The 22,805-nt window shown below is 37.0% G+C and overlaps 1 protein-coding gene across 1 annotated transcript in view; it reads right to left on the bottom strand.

Moving 5' to 3' along the window:
- CNBD1 (cyclic nucleotide binding domain containing 1) overlaps positions 1-22,805 on the bottom strand; it is a 395,795-nt gene that overhangs the window by 200,593 nt on the left and 172,397 nt on the right.

Raw genomic sequence — 22,805 nt, 5'->3', positions numbered from 1 at the left:
AAAATATACTGAAAATTTTAATTAAGTATTAATAGTCTAAATGTATTTGGAAAAAATAGGCAAACATCTGGAATATATTTTGCCTACAATTCACCAGGGTGTATCCTCTAGCTATCAATCCACGGACTATGTTAATAGTTGAGGTATTTGCCATTTATCTTATCTCTCATTTATTTGATTCCTAGCTCTTCTGTAAGAAATTATTCCTCTCTGTAATTCAGTGAAGTATGTGATGAAAGACCAATAATATCTACACACTCCAGTATTTAACTTTTTTTTTTAATTAAAAAGGAGGCAGATGATTGGTTACACTTGGTCTTTGGAAATAAGGTGGCCCTAGGCTGATGATGCTCCCAGTTTCCATTGGCCATACTTTTGAGGTCAATAACTCTAAAAAGTGTCTCACAGCAGGTCCAACTCTCCTAGGTTCGTTATCTACATTTGAAGTGATCTCAGTTCTTCAAATGGTTCTTATGAATTTTGTCCAGATAGTTCATTCTGCCATTTACTCAAAGCTGTTTATTTAGTGCCTTCTATGTGCCACACAAGTTGCTAGGTGATGAAGATATATATAGCCAAAAAGACAAATTCCCTGCTCTCAAGAATTCTGGTAAGAAAAGCAGAAAAAGCAAGAAAATAAGAAACACCTAATAATAAACTGAAATAAGAACTGTTAAGGAGCTAGGATTCTTAAAGAGGTGAAAAATGTATGTGTGTGCATGTGTGTGTGTGTGTGTGTGTGTGTGTGTGTGTGTGTGTTGTTTTGAGGGGGAGAAGTTAAAGGGCATTATTTTCAGTAATGTTAATGGAAGAATCTACTAGCATGTACAGTTGAGCTCAAAGCTGAAGGGAAATTAGGAGCTGAAAGAACAAATTCTATTCAGACAGGACTATGTGAGCAGTGTGTGTAATAAGTTTGATTGCTTGAGAAATTGAAAAATAGACAATTTGTTGGAGTGTAGTGAGTGAAAGAGAAATGACATCAGTAAAGGTTGGAGAGGTGAGCAAAGACCAAACTTGTAAAGGCTTATAAGGCCATGGTGGAAAGCTTCCTTCTTTTTTCCATCTGTCCTGGAGGCATTGGGAAATTAGAGAAGAGATAATAGCAGGTGTGAACATTCTTGGTACTATATGCAGAGTGAATTGGAAGGCTGTATAGAGTGAAGATAAGGGTTATTGCATTGGCCTAAATAAGATTCCTGAACTGGAGAGGAGGTGGTAGAGTTAGACTGACAAGATTTGAGATACTTTCAGATATAAAAATGACTCTCTGATAGGTTGATATGGGCATGAAGAAAAGTAAATATCAAATATGACTGTTTTCTATTTTAAGCCCCCAGATTAATGTCATTTACTGAAATTGGAGGACTATATGGGAAGAATAGTGTGCATGAGAGGAAGAAAGGGACACAGATTTGGGTGGCAGGAAACAAAATTGAGCCTGTGAATTTTAGACCTGTGAGATGTTTAAGTCAACATGTCAAAAATGCAATGAGAAATATCATTTTGGTACCTCAAACTTTTAAAAGATTGTATAAGATATGGGAATGGAATAGCAAAGGAATATAGACAGAGAAGAGAAAGAGACCCAGGACAAAATTATAGTTAGTAGAGAAAGAAAAGCAAGGAAAAGAGGCTAATAAAAATGGCCAGTGAGTTAGGAAAATGTCACAGAAACAAATGGGGATACTGTTCCAAGGAAAGGGGTTCTAAATTCATCCAGAGTTGGAGTTTTGACAAGAAAAATTATCTAAGGATTGTGGTACTGGGCAATGAAAAGTGTTTGTAATGATGAGCTGGATATGGAGGGAAACAACAAGGTCATTAAGTCGCTGAAGACCTCATCCACCTTCTCAAATCCATGAAAATTATGAACAAACTGTGAGGAAAGGTTCTTCCAAACCCCATTCATGGTGACGGCCATAACCTCATACCAAGAAAAGTCTATGTTTTCTATGGCCTTGTAGATGTTATAGCCCTTCCAAAACTGTCACAGGTTGTGCCTGATTTATCACTCACCTTTACTGCCTGACAAAAAGTGTGACACAAATAATATTTCTTGAAAGTTGCTATAATCCTTGGTCCATAGCTTGGATGAGCAATGTAGTATTCGATGGCAGATGCACTACTTTTACACTGGAATGAAAGTCATTCATAAATGGGGGGTGGCCCAGAGAACTGTTGAGCAGAAAAAGAATGTTGAATGGGACATCCTTCTCCAAGCAATATTTCTCTACCGCCAGGATAAAGTGGTGGAAAAACAGTCCTGGAAAATGGCTTGTGTGCCCCAGGCCTTGGGGTTACTCTTCCACACAAGAGGAAGAGAGCCCTTGGCTAGGTTTTTAAGGGCTCTTGGGTTCTCTGAATGATAAATTACAAGAGGCTTCAGCTTCATATCACCAGAAGCATTGCCACCAAACAACAGAGTTAACCTATCCTCTGCTGCTTTATAGCCTGGCATCAACTTTCCTCCTTCGGTCTGGCATCCTCTTCCAGTACAGTCCTGTCTCATCCACATTAAAAACCTGCTTGAGTAAATATGCTCCTTCCAGAACACTCTTTGACATAAAGCACAGCAAGATATTTTTTGACCCACCTCCTAGAGTAATGAAAATTAAAATAAAAAGAAACAAATGAGACCTAATTAAAAGCTTTGCACAGCAAAGGAAACCATAAAAAAGATGAAAAGACAACACTCAGAATGGGGAAAATATTTGCAAACAAACAACTGACAAAGGATTAATCTCCAAAATATACAAACAGCTCATGCAGCTCAATATCAAAAAAAAAAAAACCCAATCAAAAAATGGGTGGAAGACCTAAATAGACACTTCTCCAAAGAAGACATACAGATGGCCAACAAACTCATGAAAAGATGCTCAACATCACTACTTATTAGAGAAATGCAAATCAAAACTACAAGATTCCTTATATACAATGGGATATTGCTCAGCCATAAAAAGGAAAGAAATTGGGTCATTTGTAGAGACATGGATGGACCTAGAGACTGTCATACAGAATGAAGTAAGTCAGAAAGAGGAAAACAAATATCGTATATTAATGCATACATGTGGAATCTAGAAAAATGGTGTAGATGTTATTATTTACAAAGCAGAAATAGAGACACAGACATAGAGAACAAACATGGATACGAAGGGGGAAAGGGGTGGAAGGAAAAGGGAGATTGGGATTGACATATATACACTATTGATACTATGTATAAAATAGATAACTAATAAGATCCTACTGCATAGCACAGGGAGCTCTACTCAATGTGCTGTGGTGACCTAAATGGGAAGGAAATACAAAAAGAGGGGATATATGTATACGTATAGCTTATTCACTTTGCTTTACAGTAGAAACTAACACAACATTGTAAAGCAACTATACTCCAATAAAAAATAATTTCGAAAACTACACACCATCATTAATAATTTCCCAAAGCATTTCAGGAAATTCCCGGGCAGCTACCGTTGTGGCACTTGCCACCTCGCCACTTACTTTTATGTTATGAAGGTTGGCCCTAGCCTTGAACCAATGAAAGCAGCCATGGCTGGCATTAAAAGATGCACCCTCTGATTCTTCACTGTGTTTCTTCTTCAAGTCTTCATAAAGGTTTTTAGCTTTCTCTTGAATCAACGTGAAGCTGAGCGGGACTCCGCACATGAAGTTTCTCCATCTCTTCCATTACTTTTCCACGCTTCTTTGATATTATTGTCGACATCATCGGCACAGCAGACTTCACATATTCCATGAGCTTGTCCTTTTTCTTTAGAATCGTGCTGATGGTTGAATGATTTGTGTTATAGGAGTGAGCAACATCTACCATCGTTTCGCCTCTCTCCAATCTCTGAATGATTTTCACTTTTGTTTTCGTCGTTATAGCTTGGTGATTCCTAGCAGTACCAGCTACCTCATCACGGCTTTTACTCTTGCTTCCAGACATCCTGGGCTCGAAATAAACATACTGTATCACTGTGCTCTATAGAGTACTGTAAAGTACACAAAATCACAACCACTTGTAGAGAATGCACACACATGAAAATGTATGCCAAACATGTGAACTAACTTACATGATTGAACATGTGAATGCACATTCGCATCTTTGAAAGTTTACAATTTGAAGGTTCGTATGTTAGGGGACTTATTGTACAGCACATTACAATTCTAAATGCTCTTAGAAACTGATATAAATTATGGTGCATTAACTATGCTGTGTACTGCATATATCTTATATTTTTTTATTGTTGCTATTGTCTAAAGAATTTTTACATAAAATAATGGTGTATGCCTGAGAGAGATGTGTATTTGAAAAGCCACTGTCTATATATACAGTTCCTAACCCCATTTGCTGATGGGTTCAATAGATTAGTCCTTACATGTCACCTCTTATAGAACCGGTTACATAAGTTAAATTATAATTAAGGACCAATGTCTTTCGAAAATAAATTCATGTTGCAGGTTAACTTTATGATTGCTCTGTTGCATCATATTATGCTATAACTTTAAATTAAGAGTTGGTTGCATATTTATTTCGTATTTATTTTAAATACGAAATAAATATGCTTACCTAGAGGACAGCCTCAAAGTGAAGTGGTTAACAATAAGAATTACGTTCACAGTGAATGTGAACATGTGTGTTATTATGTTGGAGGGACACAAGTGGCAGTTACAAAGAATATCCAAAAGCTCTTGGGTAAATAGGTGTCGTTCACTATATGCAAGTAATCTTATAATCAGATGAAGAAATTAAAGTACAGAGACTATTTGCAAAGGTCCTTCTACCAAAGGGAACTAGAAAATAAGAATTAGCAGATAAAAAGCAGTCTTTGAGGGCTTCCCTGGTGGCGCAGTGGTTGAGAGTCCGCCTGCCGATGCAGGGGACACGGGTCCGTGCCCCGGTCCGGGAAATCCCACATGCCGCAGAGCGGCTGGGCCCGTGAGCCATGGCCGCTGAGCCTGCGCATCCGGAGCCTGTGCTCTGCAACAGGAAAGGCCACAACAGTGAGAGGCCTGCATACCGAAAAAAAAGCAGTCTTTGAGATGAAATGAAATTGAATTAAGGAAAAGAGGTGAGGGAAAAAGAACTAAGAAACAGTCCTTGTATACATCCACTGTCTTGCAATTTAATGGATTGCTTATGTATAGCTAATGCTGGGCTAATAGCAGTAGTTGACAACGCTCAGTTATTCTATAGAAAAGATCATTTGACTGAAAACCTGAACCTAAGTTAAGGCACTCACACTAAGGTACCCAAAGAACAACTAGTGAAACAAAGTGACATCCTGAACTTTGTAGAGAAATTTATATGCACATGAGGAATTTTACATCATGCACACTTTTTCACCAATAATCTTTTCAAAAACTACTGAGTAGTGTGCTGAAAAGAAATGCTAATAGTAGCTCACTTTCTTTGAACATTAATCACATTGATTAATGTATATGTAATATCTGCTTCTTTATCTTGGCTAAATATTACACTCTTTTATTCCTACAAGTGATGTCAATGTTGCATTTGTCTGATTTTTTTTCATTTATTTTACACTGAACTAAGAGGTACAGTGCCACATTTTCTTTTTGAGGTAATTAAGAGTCAGAGATTAACTTTCTATGTTAAATAGAATTAGATAAACATACATTTTGTTCCTTGTAAAATAGCCAAGTTCTACTTGCTTAGTCAACATAACATTAATTTAGCACCTATTAGAAGCCAAGTATTCTACTGGCTACTTTACAAATTCATCTTCAGTTAATACTTTCAAATTTAAGGTGAATTATCATCCTCATTTTACAGTAGATGGAACAAAATCAGAAAGGTTAATTATCTTGCCCAAATGAATGCAGGTCTATAAAACTCAAAAGGTCAAGCTATTAATGTTACATTATCTCCCAATATTTTACCATGGGGTGTTACAGATGCTGTGGATGTTCCCACTAGACTTCCCTTATCTGGCTGCTGCACCCATCCCTAGCTACTGACAATGGCTCACACTGAAACTCTTCTTGAAGAACTGTTCTTGACAGGCATGAGTCAACTTGTCCAAAGATACACAGGTGGTCCTGTGTCTACCCTCTGCCTGGGGCAGCCCATGGCTAATGCACATCTCCTTTGCTCCTGGACAGAACAATCTCGTTAGTGCAAATTATGCATCAGAACCCCCTTTGAAATCAGGCTGAACTATATTTGAAACCATATCATTACCTAGCTTCTTCCTTTATCCTGACCTCCTTCCCTCACTCCCTTACAGGCTTTTCCTGACAGCCCTGCCTCACATAGGAATCCCTTTTCCAAGCTTCATGAGTAAAAAACCTGACCTAAGACAGTTGGTGGCAGGAGTGTCTAGAGAGTAGACTCTGATGATAGGACTTTAAAACTGAATTTCTCATTGGCCAAATATCAATGAGGGCCCCATCACTGATCACAGATGGCATTTGAAGCATGATGAAGCAGGATAATTGTTGAGACTTTCACTGTAGTGATCTAGGATAGGATACAGGTTACAGATGCACTAGCTTATTTTGTGCCTTTGGTGTTTGATAGATACAGGGGGAAAAGTAACTCTAAAATTAGTGTGCAGTTGAGTGGATATGGCTGAGAGCTTCTAATGCATTAGAGAGGAATGATAGGATCCAATCAGTTAATCAACAAGTTAAAGCAAATTCTGGGAGTCAGAATGCATCCTTGGCATGGTTTAAAGAGACTGTCATCCACTGCAGTTGGAAGGCTAATTAATCAGAGGAATTAATTGTAAAAGTAACAGAACATCAGCTGAATTTTCACCTAAGCAATTCTCATATGCCAAAGTTAGGACTTATTAGAAAAGACTGGAACCTTGAAATTTGAGATGTGGATACTTGTATAGCTGCAGTGAAGAAATGGGCAACTTTAGGTTGTCTTGAGTCTTATGAGCTAGAAGAAATACCCCCACTTCCCCTTGACAGAATTAAGAGCATCTCTTCTTATTTAAAATCTATGAAAAGGCCTCAAAGCAGATGTCTTATAAGACAATGCTTTCCATCTATAATGTTGCACCTCTTCTTCTGTCTGCCAGACCAATCGTGAGGGTCAAACCTCCTGAGGGTCAAATAGCCTGACAATAGATGAACTGCTGAGCCTACTAAGGGAGAAAGTAACTTTATGATGAAGGAGTTGTAAGATCTAATGAGTTTTGCAGTAGTTTTGCAGAAGCTTACCTGGAAATGTATCCTGAGAGTGCTGAGTAGAATGTTAAACGGGATAGAAGAAATTCTGTCAGAAATAGGTCATTCTCCCATGACTCAATTTAATTCCCTGGCAATGGCCCTTAGAGACATTTTAATAACTAGAAGCTCCACTAGAAGATCAGAGAAGGCAATGGCCTACATTAAATACAGAAGAGATTTCAGAACTGTGGAAGCAAGAATGAAAAGTCTCAGAGAATTGGGTGTGCTAGAGTGGATCCATTATAAAAGAGTGAAAGACTGCACCTGATGCTGTTCTCAGGAGCATCCAGAAGACATTCTATCTATCAAGGCAGTAATGAATGTTTTCTCAATATTTTTGAGAATTCTATAGTGTAGAGATAAAGTTGCAGAACTGGTCTCCCTGCTATTAATGGGGACAATAGCTTCCCAGAATATCAGAGGACATATGACATCACTTAATTGTCAGAGAAAATGTGAGAGTAATTACTGTTTCAGACAAAATGATCTTAATGATAGACAGGGCTGGACCTGACATACAGACCTATGGAGATGGCTCAGAGAGCATGACGTTCCTAGAGGAAGTATAGATGAGCAGTCACCAAGAGTATTGCTTAATATATAATCAACAGAGATCAAGAATGAATGAACAGAAGGTTGATCAGCCTCCCCAATAGAAAATCAGTTTACTGTCCAGTTCTCAAACCTGTACCTGTTCTCAGATGAAGACTGCATTGACTGGAAGAGAGCCAGATGTCTTTGAAGAATACTCTGCGATACTTTGGCAAATGTATACAGAAGTGATCTCCCCCAGTCCATCACCAAAGATGCCCCATAACCAAGGAAGTGTTAAGGAGAATACTTATATTTTTCAAGAGCATATGGTTATAGGATTTTAGCTAATAATGATATTATGGGATCAGAAAATAAATGGAGTCCTGGCCAAGGTTTATCTCACAGTTTTTCACTGGGTCCATGGACCCACTTAGTGGTCATTTTCCAAGCTCTTGAATGTATCCTTGAAATGAACATTCACAGCAGCTGTCAGAACCTTCACATTGATTCTTTGGTTAGTGGTTTAAGGATTATTTTTGTACGAAAAGGTAAGTGGAAGTTCCTGAAATGGACCAAGTTAGTAAATAAAAAAAATACATAGCAAATCCTGGAGTTAGTGGCAGAGCTTAATTTTACCCTCTGGGAGGCAGGGGTGGTAGTCGTCATCATATCTCATTTATTTCATAAATCTGTCCCATGCAAATGTAAAAATAAAAAAAAAAATAAAGAGATAGATCATGGTGAATGAAAATGGACTGTTAAAAACTCAGCTTCATGATAGCCCTAAAACAGCTGACATAGCAGATGTGATATCTTTACTAGAATGGATTCATATTGCCCAGGTATAAGGTGTGGAGCTATTCATCCAGCAAATGCATCCTCTTCCATATCCATTAGGAAGATCAGAAAACATTACTTTCACATGTGATGTATAACATATATATTTTATTGTTTTGTCCAAGGGCTAATTTTAACCTTCTGTCACAAGGTAGTGAAAGAGGACCTAAATTATCTGGATACTGCACAGAACATCAGATAGGCCCATGATATTAATTGTATCATGTGAATTGTACTTGATGAGCAGGAAGTGACATGCACTCTGGATACCTGGTCAGATAAATGCTCCAGAGGACAGGGGATAGCTGTTAAATCAGTAAAGATTTCAGGAGTTCCCCAGTCTGGGGCATGCTTTCCATGTAAAAAACAAGTCGTTACACCTTGTCTCACTCACCAAAAAGAAAGAAGTATTTGGTAGACCTCTCCTGATCTATTTTGTTAGGTGTTGCAGAAGGTCACTTTGAGTGGGGTAAAAAAGAGTATGGAAGCACGTCCAAGCTACCCATATATTTAAGTCATATTCCAGCAGAGTCCATATATAGAGGTATAAAAATTCTGTGTGACCTCAGATACATGGAATCAGAGACAAGATGGCAGAGCAGAAGGACTTGAGCTCACCTCCTCTCACAAAAACACCAAAATCACAACTAACTGCTGAACAACCATTGACAAAAAAGACTGGAACCTACCAAAAAATGATATTCTATATCCAAAGACAAAGAAGAAGCCACAAAAAGATGGTAGGAGGGGTGCTTTTTGATATACTCATATCCCATACCCAACAGGTGGGCAACTCACAAACTGGAAAATAATTATATCACAGAGGTTCTTTCAAGGGAGTGAGACTTATGATCCCCAAGTCAGGGCCCCTAACCTGGGGGTCTGGCAATGAAAGGAGGAACCCCCAGAGCATTTGGCTTTGAAGGCCAGCAGGTTGAAATTCAGGAGATTCACAGGACTGGGGAAAATAGAGACTCCACTCTTGGAGAATGCACATAAGGTTCCACATGCACAAGGATTCAGGGCAAAGCAGTGCCTCCATAGGAGCCTGAGCCAGACATACCTGTGGGCTTTGGAGGGTATCCTGTGGAGAAGGGTGCCAGCTATAACCCACTGCTTAGGCAAGGAAACTGGTGGCAGAAGCCCCGAGGGAATATTCCAAAGTGTGATCTCTCCTAGAGGTTGCCATCTTGCCCCTGAGACCTGGCTCCACCCAACAATCTGCAGGCTCCAGTGCTGGGATGCCTCAGGCCAAACAACCAACAGTTTGGGAACACAGCCCCACCCATCAACAGACAGGTTTCCTAAAGTCATCCTGAGCCCACAGCCAAATCTAGGCACGCCCCTTGACACAGCCTTGCCCACCTGAGGGACAAGATCCTCCTCCACACACCAATAGGCAGGCACCAGTCCCTCCCACCAGGAAGCCTGAATAAGCCCTTGGACAAACCTCACATACCAGGGGCCAGAAACCACAAGCAAGAACTACAATCCTGAAGCCTGAGGAATGGAGAACACAAACACTGAAATTTAGACAAAATGAGACAGCAGAGAAATATGTTCCAGATGAAGGAATGATATAAAACCCCAGAAGAACAACTAAATGAAGTAGAGATAGGCAATATGCCTGAAAAAGAATTCAGAACAATGATAGTAAAGATGATCCAAAATCTCAGAAAAAAAATGGAGGCACAGACTGAGAAGATACAAAAAATAAAAAAAGTTTAAAAAAGAGCTAAAAGATTTAAAAAGCAAACAAACAGAGGTGAACAATACAATAATTGAAATGAAAAATATACTAGAAGGAATCAATAACAGAATAAATGAGGCAGAAAAACAAATAAGTGAGCCAGAAGACATATTGTTGGAAATCACTGCCATGGAACAGAATAAAGAAAAAAGAATGAAAAGAAATGAGGACAGCCTCAGAGACCTCTGGGACAACATTAAGCACACCAACACTCACATTATAGAGGTCCCAGGAGAAGAGAGAAAGGGTCTGAGAATATATTTGAAGAGGTAATAACCAAAAACTTCCCTAACATGGGAAAGGAAACACTCAAGTCCAGGAAGCATAGAGTCTCATACAGGATAATTCCAAAGAGGAACACACTGAGACACATATTAATCAAATTGACAAAAGTGAAAGACAAAATATTAAAAGCAACAGGAGAAAAGCAGCAAATAAGATAGAAGGGAATCCTTATAAGGTTATCAGCTGATTTTCAGCAGAAACTCTGTAGGCCAGAAGGTAGTGGCATGATACAGTGATGAAAGGGAAAAGCCTACAACTAAGAATACTCTACCCAGCAAGGCTCTTGTTTAGATTTGTTGGAGAAATCAAAAGCTTTACACAAGGGCAAAAGCTAAGAGAATTCACCACAACCAAATCAGGTTTACAACATATATTAAAGGAACTTCTCTAGGTGGAAAAGAAAAGCCCACAACTAGAAACAAGAAAATTATGAATGGAAAAACTCACCAGTAGAGGCAAACATACAGTAAAGGTAGGAAATCATCTACAAACAAATATGATATCAAAGCCAACAATCATGAGGAGAGTACAAATGCAGGATATTGGACATGTATTCGAAATTAAGAGACCAGCAACTTACAACAGTCCTGTATACATATAGACTGCTATATCAAAACCTTGTAGGAACCACAAAGCAAAACTCTACAATAGATGGCCACACAAAAACGAAAAAGCAATCCAAACACCACACTAAAGATAGTCATCAGGGGCTTCCCTGTTGGTGCAGTGGTTGGGAGTCTGCCTGCTGATGCAGGGGACACAGGTTTGTGCCCTGGTCTGAGAGGATCCCATGTGCCATGGAGCGGCTGGGCCTGTGAGCCATGGTCACTGAGCCTGTGCGTCTGAAGCCTGTGCTTCACAATGGAAGAGGCCACAGCAGTGAGAGACCCATGTACCACAAAAAGGAAAAAAAAAAAAGATAGTCATCAAATCACAAGAGAAGAGAACAAAAGAGGAAGGGAAGAAAAAAGGACCTATGAAAACAAATCCTAAACAATTAACAAAATGGCAATAAGAACATACATATCAATAATCAGCTTAAATGTAAATGGATTAAATAGTCCAACCAAGACATAGTCTAGCTGAATGGATACAGAAACAAGACCCATATATATGATGTCTACAAGAGACCCTCTTTAGATCCAGAGACACATACAGACATAAAGTGAGGGAATGGAAAAAGATATTCCATGCAAATGGAAATCAAAAGAAAGCTGGAGTAGAAATACTCATATCAGACAAAACAGACTAAAAAATAAATATGGTTACAAGAGACAAAGAAAGACACTACATAATGATCAATCTGAGAAGAAGACATAACAATTGTAAATATACAAGCACCCAACATAAACACCTTAATATATAAGGCAGATGCTAACAGCCATAAAAGAAGAAATTGACAGTAACACAATATTAGTGGGAAAGTTTAAAACCCCACTTATATCAATGGAGAGATCATCTAGACAGAAAATCAATAAGGAAACACACGACTTAAATGACACATTAGACCAGAATGACTTAATTGGTATTTACAGAGCATTGCATCCAAAAGCAGCAGAATACACATTCTTTTCAAGTGCACATGGAACATTCTCCAGGATAGATCACATTCTTAGCCACAGAGTGAGCCTCTGAGAATTTAAGACAATTGAAATTATATAAAGCATCTTTTCTGACCACAATGCTATGAGATTAGAATTCAACTACAAGAAAAAAAAAACCTGAAAGAAACACAAACACATAAAGTTTAAACAATATGTTACTAAACAACCAATGGATAACTGAAGAAATAAAAAAGGAAATAAAAAAATATAGAGATACAAATGGAAAAGAATATACAATGATCCATAACCTATGGGTCCAGCAAAAGCAGTTCTAAGCAGGAAACAATACAATCTTACCTCAGGAAACAAGAAAAATCTCAAATAAACAGCCTGACCGTACACCTAAAGCAACTAGAAAAAGAAGAACAGCAAAACCCAAAGTTAGTAGAAGGAAAGAAATTATAAAGATCAGAGAAGAAATAAATGATATAGTGATGAACAGGACAAGAGAAAAAATCAATGAAACTAAAAGCTGGTTCTTTGAGAAGATAAACAAAACTGATAAACTTTTAGCCAGACTCATCAAGAAAAAAAGAAAGGGAGAGGACTCAAATTAACAGAATTAGAAATAAGAAGTAACAACTGACACCGAAGAAATACAAAGGATCATAAGAGACTACTACAAGCAACTATATGCCAATAAAATGGAGAACCTAGATGAAATGGACAAATTCTTAGAAAGGTTCAATCTCCCAAGACTGAACAAGGAAGAAATAGAAAATATGAACTGACCAACCACAAGTACTGAAATTGAAACTGTGATTTTAAAACTTCCAACAAACAAAAGTCCAGGACCAGATGGCTTCACAGGAGAACTCTACCAAACATTTGGAGAAGAATTAACAGCTATTTTTCTGAAACTCTTCCAAAAAATTGCAAAGGAAGGAACACTCTCAAACTCATTCTACGAGGCCCTCATCACCCTGATATCAAAACCAGACAAAGATACCACACAAAAAAAGAGAAAATTAGAGACGAATGTCACTGATGAATATAAATGCAAAAATCCTCAACAAAATAATAGCAACACAAATACATTAAAAGGGTCATATACTATGATCAAGTGGGATTTACCACAGGGATGCAAGGATTTTTCAATATCCACAAATCAATCAGTGTGATACACCACATCAACAAACTGAAGAATAAAAACCATATCACTATCTCCACAGATGCAGAAAAAGCTTTTGACAAAGCTTTTGACAAGATGGAAGCTCTCCACAAAGTGGGCATAGAGGGAATGTACCTCATCATAATAAAGGCCATACATGACAAACCCACAACTAACAACATTCTCAAAGGTGAAAAGCTGAAAACATTTCCTCTAAGATCAGGAGCAAAACAAAGATGTCCACACTTACCACTTTTATTAAACGTAGTTTTGGAAGTGCTACCCATGGCAATCAGAGAAGAAAAAGAAATAAAAGGAATCCAAATTGGAAAAGAAAAAGTAAAACTGTCACTGTTTGCTGATGACATGATACTATACATAGAAGATCCTAAATATGTTACTAAAAAACTAACAGAGCTCATCAATGAATTTGGTAAAGTTGAATTATACAAAATTAATACACAGAAATATCTTGCATTCCTATACACTAACAATGAGAAATCAGAGAGAGAAATCAAGGAAACAATCCCGTTTACCATTGTATCAAAAAGAATAAAATACCTAGGAATAAACCTACCTAAAGAGACAAAAGACCTGTACTGTGAAAACTATAAGACACTGATGAAAAAAATCGAAGATTTCACTGACAGATGGAGAGATACACCATGTTCTTGGATTGGAAGAATCAATATTGTCAAAATGACTATATTATCCAAGGCAATCTACAGATTCAATGCAATCCCTATCAAATTACCAATGGCATTTTTCACAGAACTAGAACAAAAATTTTACAATTTGTACAGAAACACAAAAGACCCCAAATAACCAAAACAATCCTGAGAATGAAAAATGGAGCTGGAGAAATCAGGCTCCCTGGCTTCAGACTATACTAGACAACTACAGTCATCAAAACAGTATGGCACTGACACAAAATAGAAATATAGGTCAGTGGAACAGGATAGAAAGAGTAGAAGTGGGACTTCCATGGTAGTGCAGTTGTTAAGAATCCATCTGCCAATGCAGGGTACATGGGTTCGATCCCTGGTCCGGGAAGATCTGCGGAGCAACTAAGCCCATGCACCACAACTACTGAGCCTGTGCTCTAGAGTCCGTGAGCCACAACTATTGAGCCGCATGCCACAACTACTGAAGCCCACACACCTAGAGCCTGTGCTCCACTACAAGAGGTGCCACTGCAATGAGAAGTCAGCACACCACAGCAAAGAGTAATTCCTGCTCACTGCAACTAGAGAAAGCCCATGCACAGCAACAAAGACCCAATGCAGCAAAAAATAAATAAAATAAATAAATTTGAAAAATGACCTGTCTAAAAAAATTAAAAATAAAACACAGAAAAAAAAAAAAGAGTAGAAATAAACCCGTGCACCTGTGTTCAATTAATCCATGACAAAGCAGGCAAGAATTTAGAATGGAGAAAAGACAGTGTCTTCAATAAGTGATGCTGGGAAAATTAGACAGCTACATGTAAACAATGAAATTAGAACATTCTCTAATACCATACACATAAATAAAATGGATTAAAGATCTAAATGTAAGACTGGATAGTATAAAACTCCCAAATGAAAACATAGGCAGAATATTCTCTGACATAAGTTGAAGCAAGATCTTTTTTGATCCACCTCCTAGAGTAAGGAAAATAAAAACAAATGAGACCTAATTAAATTTAAAACTTTTTGAACAGGAAACCAGAAGCAAAACGAGAAGAAAACCTACAGAATGGGAAAAATATTTGCAAATGAAGCAACCCAACAAGGGTTTCATCTCCAAAATACACAAACAGCTTATGCAGCTCAATATCAAAAACAAACAAACAACCCAATAAAATAATGGGCAGAAGATGTAAAGAGACGTTTCTCCAAAGAACACATACAGATAGCCAAAAAGCACATGAAAAGATGTTCAACATTGCTAATTATTAGAGAAATGTACACCAAACTACAATGAGGTATCACCTCACAACAGTCAGAATGGCCATTATTTAAAAATCTACAAGCAATAAAGGTTGGAGAGGGTGTGGAGAAAAAGAAACCTTCCTACACTGTTGGTGGGAATATCAATTGATAGATGCACTATGGAGAACAGTATAGAGATTCCTTAAAAATCTAAAAATAGAGCTACCATATGATCCAGCAATCCAACTCCTAGGCATATATTTGGAGAAAATGATACATGCACCACAATGTTCATTGCAGTATATTTACAATATCCAAGACATGGAAGCAACCTATATGTCCATCAACAGAAGAATGGAGAAAGAAGATGTGGTACAAATATATAATGGAATATTACTCAGCCATAAAAAAGAATGAAATAATGTCATTTGCAGCAACATGGACAGATCTACAGATTATCATACTAAGTGAAGTAAGTCAGACAAAGACAAGTATCATATGATATCGCTTATATGTGGAATCTAAAAAAATGAGACAAATGGGAATTCCCTGGTGGTCCAGTAGTTAGGATTCTGTGTTTTCACTGCCAGGGCTCAGGTTCAATCTCTGATCAAGGAACTAAGATCCCACAAACCACACAGCAGGGCCAAAAAATAAATAAATAAAGGAAAAAAATTTTAAATATAAAAAAATGATACAAATGAACTTATTTACAAAACAGACTCAGACTCACATACTTCAAAACAAAACTTATGGAACCAAAGGGGAAAGGTGGGGAGGAGGGATAAATTAGGAGCTTGGGATTAACATATATACACTACCTCATATAAAATAGATAATCAACAAGGACCTACTGTATAGCACAGGGAACTCTACTCAATATTCTGTAATAATCTATATAGGAAAAGAATCTGAAAAAGAATGGATATACATACTTGTATAACTGAAGCACTTTGCTGTACACCTGAAACTAACACATATTGTAAATCAACTATATTCCATTATATAATAAAACTTAAATTATAAAAAATAATAGGTGAAGGGAAGAATGCTAGATAGCATGAAAGCATAGTATTCCAACCAATAAACAGTATTTATATTCTTCTAGAAAAAATAAATCTGTGTGGAATCTCTGGCAAATCCCAGCAGGACACTCACAGGGCAGTACCTAACATTCTAAAACAAGTGCATGCCTGCCACAGAAAACTATACATCTTTTGAAAGTACTGTTACTGTACCATAGCCCCACTCAGGGGTGTCCCTGAAGACAGTGGTGAGGAGAAATCCACCCAAAGAACAGAGCTTCAAACAGTGTCAGGTCAACCAGTCTTTTTGTGTGGAGAGAAAAGTAGATAAGAATACAAACAGATTTATGAGCAGTGACAAATGATTTGGCTGTTTGGTCAGACAAAATTGGAATATCATGGACAAGGAGGTCTGGGGAAGAGGCGTACTGTAAACAAACTGCAGGACAGTTTTTGTTCTTTTCTATTACCCGTTGTCTTCAAGCCTATTTCATTGTAAACCAAGGTAAGCTATAAAACGTCCTCATACAAACAAGAAAATTCATTATTATCATAAATACAGTAATACATTACAGATAAACAAAAGGCAAGTAGTCTTATATATATGAAGAGGGTACCAAAGCTCCAGATATATGAAGGAGATCAAGAAAATAAAAATGATCCCAGGATCCAAATGAGAATTGCTTTAATATTCACACAGCAAAAACTCTTAACCTTTTCCTCTCCCACACTCTCCAAATCTCCTTTAATTCTTGGAAAATCTGGATAGCAAATTACCTGGAGTATTAGTTCTTAAGAAATATGTATTAGAATCATCTGCAAGCTTTTCAAAGTACACAAACACCAATAGCCATGATCCAGACTCACTAATTTATAATGTCTCAGATTGGACCTAGTCATTTGTGTAATTTAAAAGCCTTACAAGAACACTTTCACAATGTATACATCTATCAAGTCATCACATTGTACATTTTAAATATATTACAATTTTTGTCAATTGTACCTTGATAAAGCTGGGAAAAACAACAACAACAACAACAACACCACCAAAAAGAAAACACCATGACTCTGCTATATATCCCTACCTGAAAAGTACCATTTGAACAAATGTTAAATTGTTTACCCAAATTTGACCTCAGAGCCCTATTTTTCATAGAATAGAAAACATTTTAAGAAATATCTTGTTTAAAATCATAGCTTAAGATTTTACTTTAGGCATATTCAATATGCTTTAAAAACTATCTTGAAGACTAGGCAGGGAGCTTAACAACCACATATAGGATATAACATTTATGGGAAAGTATGATTGTGATGTCAATTTACCCAAAACCTCTTGGAATACAGCTGTGGAGAACTACCTATATGCAAGATTATTATGTCACTAACAGAAAGAAGAGAGTTCCTTAACCAATTTATATAAACATTGACATGATTTCACTTTTAAATGAAACAAACAAATAAATAGAGGGGTAAGTAAGTATGCTATTTAAAGAGATACACATATAGCAAAAAAAAAAAAAAAAAAAAGAATTGATAGCAGAGATATTAAGGGCATTCAAATTGCTCAGGTCCTGTTGGTATGTTGCAGAGTACAGGTTGGAATAAGCTGCTCTTAGGCAAGAGATGTTTGGGCCTTCCTGGGAGGTCAGCTCCAAGTCTAGACTTGTTCCATTAGGAACACATTCCAGTGACATTAACACCACAGTGCTGAAAGATGAGTAAAAGGAAATGCCCCAACAAAATAAATTCTTGAGACATAATCATTCATCATTACCTATCACTAGGTAATAGGGATACTAGGATATACATATGGATGTGATTTCTACTTTCCTGAAGCTTATATTTTTACAGATAAAACAAATAAAACAATTTCAAACTAAATAGTGCTAATAAAAAGCAAACAACCAAGATGCTGAGATAGAGAATAATGGACATGGGAGATGATAACTTTGGAGCAGTGGTTGGAAATGGGCTTTCTGAAGACAAAATACTTAATCTGAGATGTGAAAGAAGAGCATGACAGGCAAAGAGGCCAGGAGGGACAGCATTCTGCAGTGTGAAAGTGCTTTCTATACTCAAGAAATGAGTAAAAATTAATATTGCTAGAACATATGGAGCACAGGGAAGGTTGGTAGGAAATGAAGGGAGAGGTGGCAGTAGAGAGATAACACACCTTCTTGTAAGCCATGGTTAGGAGATTTACTCTAAGTACAATCAGAATTCAGATTTAGGTGATAAAACCAAGATTTTAGTTTTATATATATTACTTTTGAGATACCAGTGAAATATGCAATAAATGCATAAAAACAGGAGCATCTCAGGATACAGAACATCTATCTTCAGAGTATGGGTATAAGATAATAAAAACCAACAACGCAACCAGTGAAGTTGGAGTAAAAATCAGTTAAGTGTGGTTTGCATTCTTGTCCTGGAAGCTGGAAGACAGGAATGAGGGAACAGAAAGAGGGTAGAGAAACAAATACGTATGGAATCTGAATGAAAATGTTACAAAGTTCAAGATGGCTCTTAAACATCAGAAAAAAATTAACAGTTTTTATTTGATTATAACCTAAACATATTTTCTATAGAAACATCTACCATTTGTCTCAAACTTTAACAGTAGAAAATCATTTACATTTAACTCTAATGTAGGGTGTGACAAGGGAACATCAGAGGAAGAACTGCTGCCACTGTAACTAATTTTATATGGCAATGAGCTGTCAAGTGATAGCTCTGTCAAAGATATACTTAGCCTCCAGTCCCAACTGGTAGATCGAATTATGTAACTATATGACAAAGTAAAGAATTTCCCCAAATGACAAAATAACAATATGTGCATTGACGATGACTCTTCTGCTATGAAGATACTGGGAGTTCCCCCGAGAGAAAGCAAAGCAAATTGGGCCTCAGCTTCATTAGGGTTAGAGCTGGCACCCAAAATATGTGACCAGAAATTTTATTGTCCATATCCAAGATCCAACCTAAAAAAGGGCTCAGCCTAAATGCAGAATCTGTAAGGATGAAGGCATAGCAGCCATACTCATTGTTGGGGAGGTAGTCATGCTTTTTTCCTGGGGGAAGACTCTCTAGACTGAAAGAGGGCATGTCCTTGAAAGAGCTGAACAAGATGTGAAGGTCCCAGTGAAAGACTTGCATCCAGGATATTGAAGAAAGTATAGCAAGGTTCTGACATAAATATGGGATAATTCCATGTCTATGGAATCCCTGGTAACTCTATTATCATATATCCAAATTGTTTTCCATCTGTTCTTTATTGTGTACCCAATAAGATGAAAACCTGAATTTCTGATTATTTTGCTAATGTCCCTATTAATTTTAGGAGAAATTTAACTAAGGATATTCATCTATCATCAAAAAATATGTGTCCTTTTGAAAGAGAAGTTTTTCACAATTTTGATTTGGCAAAAAACCTATGCATTTTCCTTTAGATTTAAAATAATTTTTTTTTTTTGGCCATGCCCTTCAGCTTGCGGGACGTTAGTCCTCCAACTCGGATCGAACCTGGGCCCCTTACAGTGGAAGTGCAGAGTCAGAAGCACTGGACCTCCAGGGAATTCCCTGCCTTTAGATTTAAAAACAACCATTTTGTCATAATTTAAATGAACTAATATTTATTAAATACTCAATCTCACTGATATTTATCAACCAATTTTTGTGGGGACTAAAATATAAATTGCTAACCTATGGGAAATCTTAACAATTGGTATCTGATGTGACTTTTTCAAAAAGTATTTGAAAATGATTTTTTCTGAGACATTCTATTGCATAATAAAAATTGTTTTGATCTTTAAGATGAATTGAAATCTTATTTCATTGCTGTACCTCTAAAGGACAAAATAAGGTAAAATCAAGTACAAAAAAATCCATAGAATAGAATAAAAATTATTAAACTAAATCTATTAAATAACAATTTTTTCCCTGTGTAATGTCTTTAAATTGTTTTATGTATGAAATTACAAAGTTATTTAGTAAAGCATACATTCTATAACAATTTATATTTCATAAATCAAGCATAGAGTATTAGTTCTTTCCATTTCACTTGGGTGAAAATAGTCCTTCATTTTATGGCCAATAATAGTATTTACACTAATAAGAACATAAATGAAAAAGTACACAAATATAACAGAGAAAATACTAGACCAGAACACTAACTCTCTTTTCTTGAGTTCTTATTATTGACTAGATATCCAAGTTAGGAAGTGGGCTTGGCGTCCTGCTCAATTCACACTAACACTTCCATACCATCACTTCTCCACTCTCCTGTGAAAGTACATTTTCCTTGGAAATTGGACACAGATCTTTATTCCATCTTATTGGTCTCATCAACCAATTCACTGTGTCTCCACCCCAATCTCTGAATATTAGACTCTACACACCCAGTTTTCTTCTCCATCTGAAGTTCTGCCAGCATTCTTGGCATTTCTAATCCAAGGGTGGAAGTCATTCAATAGTCTATATGCTCATATATTTGCCCTACTCATTTCTAGTTGCCTTAACCCCCACTAATTCCCATGACCATTCTTGAAACTTGTCATCATTAGGAAGTGCTCCAGTTCTGAAATACTAAACTCAAACAACCCAGCTTCAGACACTAACCTCCAAATATTTTTGGCTCCGTTGTTCACCAACTGCCATTAAACTTTTTGATCTGGCTAGGAGCCCCAGTCCTTGCATATTTATATATTGTAATTATCTACTTATCCAAAAGTGCATGACCCAAAATGACTAAATAAATCAAGTCTTTTCAGTGGACCTTCAATTATCTTCTTTTTTCCATTCCTTTCCTTTCTCACTCTCTACATTTTCCTTGGAGACCTCAAAAACCCTGTGGCTGGCTGTAGTAAAAATCTGTATGCTGTTGTTTGCTAAATCTCTACCTTTATCTCAGACCTATAAGCAGAACTGTAAACCTATCTACCTAACCATTTCCAAACCTAAACTCATCTTTTCCCAACTTTGGTCTTTCCTAAGTATTTTATCTTTGTAAATGATACCACCTTAAAGCCTATTGCCTTAAACTTCTGGGCATTTTCCTCAGTTCCTGTGAGTCCTTCTCTCCCTATATTTGTGTCTCTATCATTTGGCAAGTCCTCTTGCCTCTACATTTCAAATATCTTTCAAATGTATCATCTGTTTACATAACCACTAATTCTAAACCATTTCATGCCATCACCATCTCTTATTTGGGTTACAGCCACCTCCCAGTGGGTATAGCTACCTGCAGCCTTGCCTACAACAATACTTTATCCACACTATAATTAAAATAGCTTTATAAAACACAAATCTAGTCAGGTAATTTCTCTGTTAATAACAAAATGTGAATTTCTACAAATTCTCACCATCCCGTCTATCTGTCTTTCAGCATCTTTACATATATAAACTGCATTCCCTCATAATTCTACAAGTAGACTATGTCTACTCCTATATAAAGTCAACCCATATCCCAATCACCTACTTAAGGACCTCCCTTCTATCATCAAGTTTGCCCTCACCAACTGATTGTATCCATCAGCATAAAAAACCCTAATCTTTTGATTCCACATCCTTTTCTGGCTACATTGCAACAGCAAATTACCTCCAAAAGAACTGTCTCAATGCCTCTTCTACTATTATCTTGATTTTCTTATTTAACTCCATGTGGATAAAGAACAGATTCTGTAAGATTTTAACAGACGATTTTTTTAAATTGAGACTTCTTAATGGCGTAGCACATTACTATCTTCATGAAATTCTGTATTCACTTAAAAAGAATGTTGATTCTGGGCTTCCCTGGTGGTGCAGTGGTTGAGAGTCTGCCTGCTGATGCAGGGGACGCGGGTTCGTGCCCTGGTCCGGGAAGATTCCACATGCCACGGAGCGGCTAGGCCCATGAGCCATGGCCACTGAGCCTGCGCGTCCAGAGCCTGTGCTCCGCAACGGGAGAGGCCACAACAGTGAGAGGCCCGCGTACCGAAAAAAAAAAGAAAAAGGAAAAGAATGTTGATTCTGCAGTTGTTATGTCCTATAAACGTCAAAAAGATGAAGGTGGTAGGTAGAGCCATTCGTATAGTCGATATCATCATTGACATTTTGTCAAGCTCTATCATTTGCTGAGAGATGTGTAAAGTTTTCAATTATAAATATGATTTTGTCTATTTCTCCATTTTAGTTCTGTCAGTTTTTCTTCAAGTACTTTCAAGTTGTAATATTATGTGAATAGACATTTATAATTGTACCTTCCTGAGATATTGACCCTTTTATATTTATGAAGTGCTCTTATCTCTAGTAATACTAGGTGTTTTTATTCTCGAGATTTTAAAAATTGATTTACAACAGTGTTAAAACTTTTATATATAAAATATATATTGCAACTATCTTTTCATTTTGTTTGCCTTCCTTTTTTATTTTTTAATTGAGGCAACGTTGGTTTATAACATTATGTAAATTTCATGTGTACAAAATTATAATTTGACTTCTGAATATATCATACTTCAGTATGGTCACCAGAAAAAGTATAATTTCCATGTGTCACATACAATTGAC

The sequence above is a fragment of the Phocoena phocoena genome, chromosome 17 (assembly GCF_963924675.1).
Source record: "Phocoena phocoena chromosome 17, mPhoPho1.1, whole genome shotgun sequence".
NCBI classification, from domain to species: Eukaryota; Metazoa; Chordata; class Mammalia; order Artiodactyla; family Phocoenidae; genus Phocoena; species Phocoena phocoena.
Note: the sequence above shows the minus strand (reverse complement) of the source record. Positions and strands in the feature narration are given on the sequence as shown.